General features: G+C 44.2%; 1 protein-coding gene across 2 annotated transcripts in view; it reads right to left on the reverse strand.

The window, feature by feature from the left end:
* Positions 1-14,952, reverse strand: part of PACSIN2 (protein kinase C and casein kinase substrate in neurons 2) — a 108,584-nt gene that overhangs the window by 58,954 nt on the left and 34,678 nt on the right. Inside the window, exon 1 of one of the 2 annotated variants that reach the window (XM_065945078.1) lies at positions 6,396-6,415. The exons of the other annotated variant lie outside the window; for it this stretch is intronic. The gene's annotated coding sequence lies outside the window, so the exon portion shown is untranslated. Of the gene's footprint in view, positions 1-6,395; positions 6,416-14,952 lie in introns of those variants that run through there. 2 annotated transcript variants of the gene reach the window in all.

Below are 14,952 nucleotides of genomic sequence, written 5' to 3' on the forward strand. Positions count from 1 at the left end.
CTGTACTGGAGGACTAGCCAGAACAAGAAAAGTAAGTAAGCAGTATCAGAATTAGAAAAAAAGAATGAAAACGTTATTTGTAGATGATACAGTTATAGCAAGGTGGATGGACACTAATGATAACTGTCTAGATGGACAGCCTCAACTATGACTTAAGAGCTGTTGAGTTAAGGACAGGGCTGGGGGCTCTGCACATTTGGTTTCATTTCACAGGAGAGAAAGCATCATAATCTTTATTGTACAGAAGAAACCGAGCGTCAGAGAGGTTAAATATCTTGCCCAGAGCCATACGGCAAGTAAATGGTTAGTTTTGAAACTGAGTCTATCTGTCCCCAAAGCTTAGCCACTCCACCTGCCGCAGGGCGACAGACAAACAGCAGCAGCACACGATAACAACCATCTACGCCCTCGCAGGGGCGCATACGGCGGGGAGGTCACAAGGACTGGAGTGTAACGAGAAGCAGATTACCTGGAAGCCAGCCAGCGGAGGGCTCCTGGGCTAGGTCTGAAGTGTGTAGGAGAAGGCATGGACAGTGAGCGGTATTCTGGAGAGAGAGAGAGGTTAAAAGGTATGAAAGAATGGAGAATGTGCCGGCAGAGGGGCAGACAGGGAGGAGCTGAATGCAAGGCAAGACAGGCACTACTAGGCCCAGGAGCTTGAAGGTCACACTGGGAATCTGAAAAGTTATGAGGAGGGACCTGACCAAAAGCCCATGAAAGAAAGTTCCCTTGGACAGAGAGCAGCGAACAGATCATCAAGCCTGTAGAGCTGAACAGTCCAATATGGCAGCCACTAGCAATTGAGGGCTTAAAATGCAGCTGGTGCAACTGGGGGATTGACTTTTTTGTATTTATTTTTAATTCATTTTAATATAAATAGCCACACACGACTACCAACTACCACATTGGACAGTGCCACTCCTAGAGGTTGGAGACTGGAGAAGGAGAAAGGGTTAGACCAGGAAAGAGGACTGATAGTCAAGAGAAGAACAGACAGGATGAAGTAATCTGTGAATGGGGGGCAGAGGGGAACAAGGATTGAAAGTTCCTGATTTTGAGGATGGGGATACAAGTAGATGGATGGCTGAGTCCCTTCGCTGTTCCCCTGAAACTATCACAACGTGGTCAATCAGCTATGTCGAAAGTGTTAGTTGCTGAATGGTGCCTGACTCTCTGTGACTCCATGGACTGTAGCCCACCAGACTCCTTGGTCCATGACATTTCCCAGGCAAGAGTACTGGAATGGGTTGCCATGCCCTCCTACAGGGGATCTTCCCGACCCATGGATGGAACTTGGGTCTCTTGCACTGCAGGCAGATTCGTTACTGTCTGAGCCACCAGGGAATCTCCAATACAAAATTAAACGTTCAAAAGAGGGAAAAAAAAAGGAAGGAGAACCCTTAAAAAAATTTCTGATTTTGGCGGCAAAGTAGCTGGTGACGCCATGAAGAGAAAAAGACAATTCAGAAGAATGGGGTTAGGATGAAAAACACTGGCCCGGACCTGATAAGCCTGAGGTTCCTGAAGCCCGGCTGTGTATATACTACCGTCAGCCACATCCAACTCCTGAACACAGCGTGTTCTCTCAGACTTCCTTGCCTTCGAGTATGTATTTCCCTCTGCCTCTCTTGTCCACCTGACAAATCTCTCTCTCAAAACACACCACCAAACTGAGGTGTGACCTGACCCCTCTCATTCTTCACAGCAGATAAGGTGCCAGTGTGAGGAGACTCTTCACCCTGGAGTTTAGAAGTCTCTTTACCTGTCTGGACTGGGGCTTCTCGGGGGCAAGGACTCAATCTCAACCATCATGGATCCCAGGGCCTACAAGCACCATGCCGGACATAAACTGAGCACACCACAAACTCTGCCAAGCAGGTAAGCTGAACACATGCATGCCTGAAACAAGTGATCCAGCCAGCCAGCATTCGGGTGGACTGTCCCTCCAGGTAGTGACCTAATGGATGCTGGAAATAAGCACAGAGCTGGCTCAGGTGCCTGCACAGCTATTAACGAAAGTAGTCAGGTGCTGAACAAGCAAAGTTACATAAGCCTCACATCATGACTTCTCATCATTATGACAAACTTTGCCCATCCCAAATTCAAACTCTTCAGCCTTAGAAGTCTACTGGATGTGCCGAAGATAAATTAATGCCTTAGAAGTTAACATTAAATATGCAATGATTTTGCCTAAAAAAAAAAAAGTGGTCCTGAGACTTCTCTGCATGGCCTCCTGGTCTTGATGTGTAACATTCTTCCTGCACAATAACGGTGGATCTGGAGAATAAAGTGAACCTGAACTGAACACCCTCAGTTGCTAAATTAACAAAATGTTTCTGTTTTCCAAGTCAACAGATATTTGGTCATCAGTCCACTGTGCCCCGTGCTATGTATCCCTTTTGTGTCAACTGATATCAGAAAAGAACCACAGAGAGATCACTTCATTGTCTCCATATTGCCCTGGGCTTCATTGAGTTTGCTAAACAAGCACTACTAATGCGTTAGGAATGTGAGAATCAAAGGGAATTCCAAATTGGTAAGTTCAACATTTTAGCCCTGTTAATTTCATCAATAACATTTTGTCAGGTAAGCATTTTCCTGCAAAATCATTCTCCCTGATCTCCCTCAAGGGCTACTGCAGAACAAATCTCAATGGGAAACAAGACAGTATGAAATGTGTAGCACACGCTTCACATTAACAGTAAGAAATTTTAAATCACATACTATTGTGATAGCCACTGGCACACATTTCAAATTCAGGACACCTTCTGTTAGATTCTTCAAGTTATCCAAAAATAGAACAATAAGCTTGTGAGTCCACATAGAGATTCATGTCTTATGATTCATGTATGACAGTCTAATGAAAACAGAACAGGGCAGATTCCCAGGCTGTTGGAGATGCTAAGCAGACACCTAGCCTGTCACCCGACACCAAGGCAGGACTGAGGTGCAGATGCAGTCAGACCCGCTCGGTGAGACACGGCTTCAGCACCTTCAACCTCTATTGGAAGGGGACCACGCAATCCTTTCATTCACTCATTCGTTCGTTCAAAGCAATGGCCCATATTTTTCATTGATATGATCCATCCCCACCCCCAACACACACAGTCCTCTTCACCTGCTTCTAGTGCCTGGGATCTACTTGGGTTACCAGAAGTTTCTTCAAAACCTCAGAAGAGATTCTAAGGCCATAGCTAGAAGCAGGTCTGAAGAGCAGCCTCAAGCAGAGACGTGAAGATGGCCCAGATGACCCCAACGTCTCACACTCTCTGGGACTTCTGGGTCAAGAGCAGCCTCAGGGGCTGCCTTTAAAGCCCTCCTCAGCCTGCAGCAAAGCCAACACCATATCCCCCTTCACATCTTTAAACTTCACAAGCAGAATCGGAATTTACACTACTGTAGGCAATAGCTAGGTGCAAGGAGGAATGTCAAATATTACTTATTACTGACTAGAACCATTATATATTAATTATATGTTTATATACGTGTATAATTACATATATATACATATTAAGAAAGCCAATTACATATTAAGAAAAGGAAGTCATTTAAGATATTCTATATTTAATATGTACTCAAATGTAACAGTACATATAAAATGCTAATTGGGGAAGAAAGGTAACTAAATTATGGGAGAAGTGAACTAAACCACTCCCTGAAGCAGGCTTCACCCTTTCTTCAACCCCCCAATGTGGTCATCTGACTCAGCAACGAAAGCCGCAGCTTCTTCAGGTCAGTGACAAAAAGGTGGCTACCAGAATACCACAAGGAAAGACACAGTCCTGACCTAGTACCGAAAAACACTGCTCATGTAACTTACTTTATTACCAGGTTTTAAAAATTAAGACAGGTATAAAGCTATCGACCACAATTTTAAGTACAGTTAAAATATTTATGAAAATGCCTATTTCCAAACTGTAGTGTATGTATTTCAGAAATTCTCCGTAATATATCCTCTAAATACTTCAGAAAATACAAATAAGTGCTATTCTGTAACCTCTCCAAGGCATTTTAAGGTGACTCTGGGCAGAGTGGGAGCCACATCAAGGGCTGAGAACAGTCACACACTGTTCTCAGCATGCCTCTACTTGCATCTAATTCCCATACTTGAATTTCAGAGGATTCAAATTCAATATTTAGGAGAGACTATTTTTAAATGTTTCTGGAAGGTTGTGGGTAAATTTCATTTTTATAAATTCAATCATTACCCCCTTTACTTACGGTTTAATGTATTGTTTTAAAGTGTATCTATTCTAAAACCCAGTTACTCCAGGCTGAAAGGAAGCAAGACAGAGCTGTCAGTATTTCTTCCCAGGGACCATAAAGCTCCCCTAGAGTTCAGGGTTCTCCTTTCACATCTTGAAGAATCCTCTTTTCAAAGAAGAATCAAGTACTTCAGTCGATTTCTTTAATTATGATTTTATTAAGTTTGGATTTCTCATCTAGCAGATAATGATATAATGAGGTTTTCTTATAACAGTATCAATTGAGTAAGACCTAGTTTAGGGGAGAGGAAGAAAAACTTTATAAAAGAGAGAACTCTGTTTTTAAGAAAAATCTCTCAGAGGGAGAAATGTCAACACTGTGCTTGAGGTAATGCATTGCGCACCTATGCCAAATGGTACTCAGGGAAATTGCTGAATAAAAGCTGAGTATTTGAAAATAGACTCTTCAGAGGAAAAAAGCCAGTGTTGGCCAATTTATCTTGAGATAATATATGGAGAAAGCAGATAAAGGAAAGGCCAATGGCCCAGAAATTCGGAGACCTGGGGTCCAGACTCACTCAGCCACCAACAAGTCAAGTGACCTTGAACAAGTCAGCAGGGCATTTCACCTCTTGGACTTAATTCCTGGTTTAAAAAAATGAAGGGGCCTGACTGTAACGACTACAAGAGCTATTACAACTCTAAAGATCATGTTCCCACTTTTTAATTATGCCACCTCCTAAATAATAGAATTATATGGGTGAGCAAAACAGAAGACTAACAATGTATGGGAGGGGGGCTCATTTTTACTACTGGCCTGAATCTCAGGCCTCTAAGACATGCTTCATTTTGAAGCTAGGATACTTGTTTATTATTTTCATAAATGCAGCATTGAAATTCACTGAGAATTAGGTAAGATATCACATTATGAAGACAGAGGGTTTTGAGGAGATATTCTAAGAGCAAGGGTGAAACCTGATTAAGGTCTGAGAGAAATATCATATGTTGGGTGGGGGAGGATTCTAGAAAATAGGAAATATACAATCCTGAAAGTATTAGAAATACATACCTCACACTAGGAATGACCTAACAAGAAGACATGCTTCTCTGCATGGCACAGACTGTACTAATATGGCACTTTTTGGAGAATAGAGGACACCACCTTTCTAATGTTAACAGCAATAGGTAACCCAATAAATACATTCACTTAGTGATGAATCACTTAAGTATCAGGAATTTTTTTAAAAAAATCTTCTAACTAGAATTACAGTACTGCATAAACAAAGAAAAGAGAGAGGGGGCCAATGTTTTAATTCCAGAAAATGACTTCCAAGAAAAGAAACAAATATGTATGTAAAGCTGCTCAGCTATTGAAACCATAAAAGTTTTACATTTTACTATCCAATAAAAATGAAAACAAAGTGTCCAGTGATAGCAATGAATGGGGACAAGGGCACAGGGTCCAGCTGAGAAGAAAAATAAGAACTGATGAGGAGAAAGATGGAGGAGGAGCCTTGGAGCAAGCGGCAAGCTGATCCTGGGATTCTGGAAAAGACGGTCATGAAACAGCAATTACAGTCAACTGGAAAAGCTAATTTGTTCATTTTCTTTCACACGTCCCAGTTACATGTTTGCAGATTAGATTTGGCTGTTAAGAAAGGAAATGGCAGCATGTGATAAACATAAAGCCTGACAGTAGGGGGGAAAAAAACCAACTCTTTATTAAAAGCTAACTCAAGTAATTCATTCAGCTACTCAGTAAGAAAAACATACAGCTAGAGGTATGCAAGCTTTCTAAAATAAAACATGCCAAAGTTTTTAATTTACTCTTTAATTATTCTTTATTATTTAATCTATTTTGAAATGAAGCATGCACATATGTTCTAAAACCAGAGTAGAAATTATAAAGCATAGACCTTCATGTAGTTTCGGTCAAAATGTATTCATCAAGAAAATCAAACATTTACTTTGACATTTTCTCAAACTGTTTTGGATAGAACACTCCACACTCTTCAGCCGATATTGAACTGCCTAAGTATTTCCATTAAGAAGCTCTAAACAAGGTGTGCTTAAAAGGTAAGAGTTCTGGTACATCAATCACTCAGAAAAAAAAAAAAAAGAGATCAATGAAAATTTTACTTTCAAAAGGTCTCTCTTAAAGGAAAAGTAGGTTTTAAATAGCACACTCACGTTTTCCTGTCGAAGGCAGCAGCTTCAACTGCCTAACTTTGCAGATCCGCTTCTGTACCTGCCTCCTCCCGACCCTGCTGGTATGTCTGACCTCAGCTCCCAGCAGAATTCTCCCAGCACATTTCATCATTTCCTGTTGGCTGCCGACTCCTTGCAGCCGCGATAAGGCCATTCCCCTTCGTTGCTGCATTCACCCTACAGGCACCAGGTTCTCAGACCGTTGCTGTGAGTCTGCTAGCACCATCACAGCAGAGCTTCCTTTTTTTTTTTTCCCCAGAAAGTAGACAAACAGAAATCTCGGTATTCATGAAAAATCAGAGAGACTGAGAACAAAGGTCATATCACCTCCCCGCCACCTCAAATCAACTTGCATATGAACTAACTTACACTGTATGTGATCATCTTGGAATCTCTTCCTGTATTCAGGATCCTTCCACTTACGAGGGAAAAAGACCCACTCTGTATCTAAAGAGCCAGGAGTTAACATGACAGGGATTTATATGCACAGCATAATCTTCCATTGCCCCTACATGTAGAGCTCCACTTCTGTCTGTGACTCCACACATTTAAGGCAAAGCAGTCTGACAGGGGGACGTGCAGGGAAACCTGACACAGACTCAGGCTGGACAAGGCAGGGGACCCCGATCTCAGCAGCATGGCTGCCTCCTCGGAACCCGGGAACTCAAATACGCAAGTGTGATTCCCTAGAAGTGAGCATCAAACACAAAACATCTTACTTCCGAGAGTTTTACAAAGAACTGAAAGTGAAGGAAGAAAAAAAATATATATAACTTGCGGTGAGACGGAAGAGGTCCTGTCTCATTTAAAAATGTATGTGCCCACAAGAACATCCTGTATAATTCTTGTTAGATAAAGAGGAGGCATGACTCTCTGCTGAGTGAGGACAGGGCAGGGGGGAAAGGAAGAGATCACCAGGAATGCTCTGAGCAGCGCTCTGATTTTTGAGCTGTTATGGGTGTGATGATTTGTGAAAATCCATTGGTATACACACTTCTAATTTGTGCACTTTTATCTGTACATATATATTTATACCTGAATAAAAAGTGTTTCAAAAACTTATGCAACAACATCAAAAATATAAACACTGCAAGAAAGAGAAGATTCAAAGTAATCTGTAAAAAGAGACAAAAACAAATCCTTCAAGGGCTCAGTGTCCCTAAACCTGCCAGTGTCCCTAACACTGCCCGTGTCCCTAAAATATTTTCTCAGAAAATATGTAATTAACCAAGGAATATACAAGGGAAAATTATGCTAAGTGGATATACATTACTACCCATTTTCATTCAAAAATGTTAAGTTAAAAACAGACATCTAGTCTGACCTTATAACACAGAACAGAATTGGTTAAAAATCTCTTCCCAAAATCTCATGTTTAGAAAGTCATTAATGGAAAAACACCAATAAAGCAAAGACAATATCAACAATAGCCTCAATTATTTGACATACAATAATAATTCACACTACTCAGAAAAGTATATCACCTTCCCCTCACCCTCCCCATACAACAACAACAAAAGAGAAGCAATGACTTAAAAAAAAAATTCACAGTCTAAAAGTTGACAGTTATGTGACATCCTCATTTACTGATATGGCAGGAAATATTCCATTTCTCAGAAGTCAACCCAACACCGATTTCACTGTGCTCTGCAGCCAGCTGAGTTAGGTCAATTACACCCTTTCAAAGGTATGCACACCAGAGTAGCATCCTATGGTCTGCAGAGAGGCTGGCGACTTCATCCCGGGGCTTGCTGAGGGTCAGGCAGCATCAGGAACTGAGGGTTTAATGCCGCAAAGATCATTTTCTCTAGTGATGGACATGAAGGCTGGACAAGGCTGAGCAAGACGAAAAATGACTTCAGGCTGAAAAGACTTCCACCTACTTGACCACACCGAGACAGGCTTTCCAAAACTAACGGCAGTTCCTTCAGGGCATGTGCAGCTAGGTTTAGGCAGCATAAAAACCTGGTCACCAAAGCCCTTCTCTGGGGATATTTTCTTCCACTAAGAAGCAGTAAACACCTGAGTTTTAGCAAAGCAAGCCGACTGTGTACTTTGCCTTGCTGTCAAGTAGCATGACAGAATTCTCTTCTTTGTCCCAGAGCCCCACATAGCACTCTTGGCTAGAGGGGCAATCATAGCAAAATTTAAAAGCCTCATCTTCTTTATTTTTTGTAAATCCAACAAACACTGGCTGCTCAATAAACATTTATTGAGTGCTTACTTTATGTATGGTTAATCACGAAAATAACCCTATGAGTGTAAACGTTGTTGTTGTTCAGTTGTCCAGTCGTATCCGACTCTCTGCGACCCCATGGACTGCAGCATGCCAGGCTTCCCTGTCCTTTACCACCTCCTGGAGTTTGCCGAAGTTCATGTCCATTGAATCAGTGATGCCATCCAACCATCTCATCCTCTGTTGCCCTTTTCTCCTTCTGCCTTCATTTCACCTCCTTCATTTTCCAGGTGAGATAACTGAGGCACAGAGAGCTTATACTACTTGCCCTGTGCCCTGGAGCTGGCACATGGCAGGGCAGGAATGAACCCCAGGGGGTCAGCCTCCAGAGTCCATTTGTTACCCACTGCACACACTGCCTCTCCATCTCGGCTCCGCTGAAGGATCAGAAATGGGTCCTGGCTACAGCTGCTGCTTAGTGCAAATTTTACAGGAATCAAGTAAGAACACAAATAGCAGCAGGACTATGAGGTAATAAGACCAGCTCTCCAGTGAGGCCAGGGCACTCTCTCCCTCCCCATAACTCCAGGTACCCCTCACCAGCAGCTTCCTGGCAGGAGGGAAGCTCTCCCGGCCCTGTGGCCGCTCCCCCATCCTGGGGCAGGGTGCAGCCCTTTGAACTGGTGCTGGGACAGAAACAGTGCTCCAGGAAAACCCACTGCTAACCTCCAGCACACGGTGCCTAAACTGGTATTTCCAGTTCCAATCTGGCTTGTCCCCAGGATTAAAACCATTGGGCATTCATTCAACAAACATTAGCACCCTGCACAGTGCTTAGGGCCTCAGGGCCCCATAACTGGAAAGCCAAAGTCCCTGCCCTGCATTGCTCATAGCATATGGGCAGGACAGAAGTATAAATAACTAAAATGGCACGACCTGATAAATACTAGAACCAGCATGCCTCAAGGGCTGAGGGATCAGTGTGAAGGGAGCAGCAACCCAGGTGGGAAGGCTTCATGAAGCAGGGGACATGAGTGGGTTATCTAAGAGCTTATCATTGACCTACTCAAACCACGTGGATTAAAGCAGAAAAAAATTCAGAAGCTGAGAGTCCAGCAAATTAACTGACCTCTGCCACTGTGACCAACGCATGTCAGCAGGGGGATTCAAGCGAACGGTCCTTAACTGAGCACAGTTCACAGACATTGGGACCTCTTCCCCTTATACTTTGCTATATGGCTGTCACATGCTGAAAATGGCTGCGCCTGCCGAGCTCATTTAAAAGACTACATAACATAGGTACTACTAGTCCCTTTTTATGGAGAAGAAACCACTACAGACACCTAGCTAACAACAGCCAGATGGGGATTCAAACTCAGGTTCACCTGACACTTTGAAGCCCATCCCCTCCTGACCACACTCTTACACACACACACACATGCCCCACCCCACCCCATGGAACTAGCGTTGTGAAGAAAACTAGGATATTTAGCAATAGGTCACATCATATGTGATGTCAGTTTCCCCCCATTCATCAACTGGTCTGTCCTGGCTCTAAACCACACTTTAAAAAAATGGTTTGAGACATAATTCAGATACCACACCATTCAACCATTTAAAGTGTACAACTCAGTGGTTTTCAGTATATTCACAGATATGGCAACCATCATCCGTGGCTTAGGACATTTTCAGCACCTCAAAAAGAAATGCCATACCCTTTAGCTATCGCCCCTCTCCCCACCCCACCCCCGCACGGTGCCTTCTCCCGAGTCCTAAGTGACCACTGCCTCTCGCAAGGTGACACTCAACAAGGTTACAGGCACAGTAACTGGGCTGATAACAGAGCAATGCAAATACAATTCTGTGCTTCATCCCTCCCACCTGGGTTAGAGCTGCCAGCTGAGCCGGGATAGAGCACCACAGCAGCTAGACAGCTCCCAGGCCGAGGCTGGGGTGAGAGGCGGGGGGACCTGGCGGCCGCACACCAGATGGGCTTCCCAGCTCCTGTGTCTCTGAACGTGGCCTTGGCCGAGCGCCAGCACGGATGGCGGAAGTCATGCAGAAGACCTAGAGCAGTCTCACTGGTCACAAGACCTTAAATGCCTAGGAATGCCCATCCCCCTATCTCTAGAAAGACAAGTACCAAGATCACACTGGCTGCCACAAGCTGAAGGTAACCAGAAAAGCATTCTGAGAAGCCCAACACTTACAGACTAGCAAGACTCAAGGCTCTGAGTGTGAAAAGGTGACACTCCCCCTCCCTCCCCCCCACACACACAGATCTCCATTTGTCTTCTGGCTCTTCCTCTCAGCCTTCCTCCAGTGCTAGGGAAAGTTGGGAGCAGGGGGGATTACAGACAGCCTATGCATGTACCCCTCCGGAGCCCTGATTTCTCTGCTGCACTTCCCCATACAGGACATCAGGACACCCGGTGGAAAACTCCTTGGCATTTAAAAGGCAAGAGCCATTGACAGATGTAAAGTGAATGAACCACAGAAATACCACGGTGAGCAAAAAACCAGATGTGAAAGGTACGCACTGTGTGTCTCATATGAAATTGTAAACCAGGCAGACTCGCCTAGGGTGACAGGTCAGTGCGTGCCTGGGACTGGGCAGGCTGCCTGCACAGGGGCACAAGAGACTCCCTGAAGTGATGGAAATGTCCTGTATCCTGATAAGACAGTGGCTGCACAGGCGTACCGTCTGTCACAGCCTCTAAATGAGGCCATTCAATTGTACGTAAAATAGTATCTCTGTAAAGAGAAAAGGCAGAGGGAAGAATAAGGAAGGGAGAAGACAGGAGAGAAGGAAGAAAGAGAGGAGGGACGGAGCCCGCTGCGGAACTTGGAAAGCACAAGTTCCTCCCGCTCCCAGCCTCGGCATCAGCAGCGCCACAGCGACCGGCATTCTCCAGGAACTGCGGGCAAGGTCCTCAGGTGCAGAGGCTGAAGAAAGGAAGTTCTGCGCTACGGCGGCACTCCGTGCGTTTTACTAGGTCTCAGTCCTTAGAATAACTGATCCTCTAACACACACAAATGACTCTGAGGAGCCCGAATGGTCCACTTTCTAAACAGGCTAGCTCAGTTCTCTCTGTCATCACTGCAGTAAAAATGTGATCACACCAGTCAGCAACTTAGGAACGGCAGCTCTTGTGACAGGTCTCAATGGCTGTCTGACAGTCAGTAAACAAGTAAAATCTAATACAACAATTACAGGTATTCACTTTTCTCTTTTTTTCAAATGAGAAGTAAATCTTAAATTCTAGAACTCTACTATGCTCATAAATAGGTTATGTAAACAGTCCAGTCTTTTTCTCTTTGGTTTGATTTGGTTGGGGAGAGGATAGCAGCTATGTTCAAGTCCTCCCAGTCAGCCTCTCGTATCGCTCATGAACCGAGACGTAGATAGAGTCATTTCACCTTTACTCTTCTCCCCTGTGTACAGAAAAAGGAATAAAACCGGGCCAAATGTCTAACATTCCCTATCAAAGAAGGTGGCAGGACAAGCTGAACTAAGGGCCAGTTCTATCTTTGGCAAAGTAAAAAGAAAACAAAAAGTTAAAACCTTTTATGTAACCTTCTTTGCTTCTGACACTTGACCAAAGGTTTTAAAAAAGGAAAAGAAAGAAAGAAAGGGAAAAAAGAAAGAAAATATGAAGCCAGACTAATTAAAGCAGACAGCCCAATTAAGAAAAACTTCAAAGCACCAATGTGATAGAGAAAAACATGCGAGTATCTTTCCCCGTGCATTTTATAAAATGCCGTGAGAAGCAACACCTGGACCTCTAACACATCTCGGCGGTTAAGCTGTTACACGGCTTCCTCCACTGCCCCCAGTCCCAGGAACACCTTGAGCCTTCTTTGGGCAACTACCCAAAGAAGATGGTCTGAATTCAAGGGAGGCAAACAGAGTTTGTGGTGAGTTTGGGGGTATTTTCAGGAATAGAGTTAGAGACACACTGTGTTAATGTTTTATTGAAGGCTTATTGGTGTGATTTTACCACTTGCTTACTTATATGGACACTCTCTCTGCTAGACTCTGGAAGTCACAAGCTAAATAATTCATCACACTTTTCCTTAAGCTGCTTAGAGGGCAGCATGGTAGACAGACAAGCTCCCAGAGAACCACACAGTGTGACAAGTGACCCGTACTGTTAGACCTCCACACCTAAGAAGTGAAGTAGGGGGAGTCTGGGAGAAGGTGCTGGAAGACTCCCCAGGAGAGGGGGCCCCTGAGCTGAGTCAGGTAAGCAAGGGCTGGCTCACTCTGCACTTCTGGCTATGGCTTCCTCTTCCCCAGGGGAGAGCACAGGGCACTGAATGACAGTTCCCAACTTCACTGACCAGCCCCCTTCCTTCCGGGTATGTGAACTAAAATATAGTCTGTCATATCAGTAAACCAAGGGTGTTGCAGCCATCAAGCCACCAGATTACAACTGCCAGATAGTGAACCCAGAGGAAACTCAGGAAAGAAACAAGATGCCTGCCATCTACAGTCAACTGGCTCAGCCAATCCTGACCTTATTTATTTTTTTTGATAGTCCCAAACAACCAATTCAAATCCTCTGTGAAACTAGGAGGGGTGTAAATATGTAAGTAAATGAAGTTGTGATCCTAAGCACACCAGAATGCTATCATTACCTTTCCCTTTGTCCTTCTCCATTTTGGACCTGTGTTAAGGATCAGAACATGGGAAAAATGGAAAAGATCAAGAACTCCATGGGCCAAGAAACATCTGAATACCTGTTCAAGATTTTCAATACTATACTTCAATTTGGCATGCAATAAGAAGACATAAAGTGTTTAATAAATGGATCTAAAACTTGTAGGCATTATTGAGTGTTACGTAAATTCAATTTAGAAGACATGGTCTCTAACCTCTAAAAGCTTCCATTCTCAGTCTGAAATACAATTTTAAATATAATACCAACTACAAACTTAAAAATGTGTCTTGTTTTACAAATTTTATGTTTTTCTTCTACTTCCACCATTTAAAATCGACACTACTATACTGAAGAGTCTTTTTAAATACCACGTGCCCAGTCACACTCTGGCATGTGTGGAGACACAGACCAGGTAACTTTAGGCTGGTCCCTAGAGGGCCCTTCCCAGCCTTCTGCGTGGGAAAAGCAGCACGGGGCAGGGTCAGGCAACAGAGAGGGGCAGAGTGAGCAGATGCAGAGCTTGGCAAGTCTGTAAGCTTCCTGCTCCTCTACCTGGAACATGACGACAGCCTCAGTAACCACCTCAGGGCTTGGGAAGATTGAGGGGATAAGGTATACCTATGTGTTTAGCAATGGTAGCCATGGAGACCACCTCCTGATCTGGAAGCTACAGAGGATGCTGATCACAACTAAGTCAGGGGAGGGTCAAAGGGGCTTCTCAGGGGTGAAACAAAGGAGGCGCATACTCAGGCGGCAGCAGCACACGGTTGACCCCCAGGAAATTCAGAGAGCAGGCAATCAGTAAATCAGTGAATTGGAAAATTAGTGAATCAATGCCACAACAATCCAAATGGAAACAAATTCGCAATGACCACAAGGAACAAGGTATGGATACGGATAGCTCGTTCAGAAGGTCTCATGGAGGAAGAGAAAGTGAGGGGACCCTGGCAAGAGGCCGGCGGGGCTGAGTACCTGAGAGTGTCCAGACAGCACAGTTCACGGGCACGCTGCAGGCACCCTGGCAGGGGCCACAGGGAGAAAGCGCGCTGCTCAGCCTGGCAGTGGCTACTCTGTGTACGGCAGAAACCAACACATCATCGTAGAGCAATTTTCCTCTGATCGGAGGAAATGTTGGTTTCTGCCATACAACAGCACAAATCGGCCATAATTACACATACATCACCTCTCTCAGGAGCCTCCCTCCCCTCCCCCATCCCCCCTCTCTAGGTCATCACAGACTGCCAGGCTGGGCTCTCCTGAGGAAGAACCAAACATGTTTAAGATGAGTAACAAACCTGAACAGCTCTGGTAACAACCAACATCACAACACCTACACTATCAAGACAACCTGGGATTCATTATACCTGTAGACTGGAAATGTTTTTCTCTTTATTTTTTATGGAAAATGTTAAACATAAAAAAGAGATTAGAACAACGACCCCTAGTTTCAACAGTTATCAGCACATGGTCAACCTTTTAGTTCACCTGTGATTATGAAGTGTTAAATGCTCACAGAAGCATACAACTCAAATATGTCTTCACACAACCCGGTAGGTCCACAGCACGCGTCCCCATGCAGGGACAGGGCACAAAGCAAGCAGAGCAGGGGTCCTAGCCTAAAAGAACTAGTGACCCAGTGGGGAGGCAGAGCCACAGAAAGTGAAGGGTTAGTCACTCAGTCGTGTCAGACTCTCTGAGA

Source organism: Muntiacus reevesi, chromosome 1, assembly GCF_963930625.1.
Source record: "Muntiacus reevesi chromosome 1, mMunRee1.1, whole genome shotgun sequence".
NCBI classification, from domain to species: Eukaryota; Metazoa; Chordata; class Mammalia; order Artiodactyla; family Cervidae; genus Muntiacus; species Muntiacus reevesi.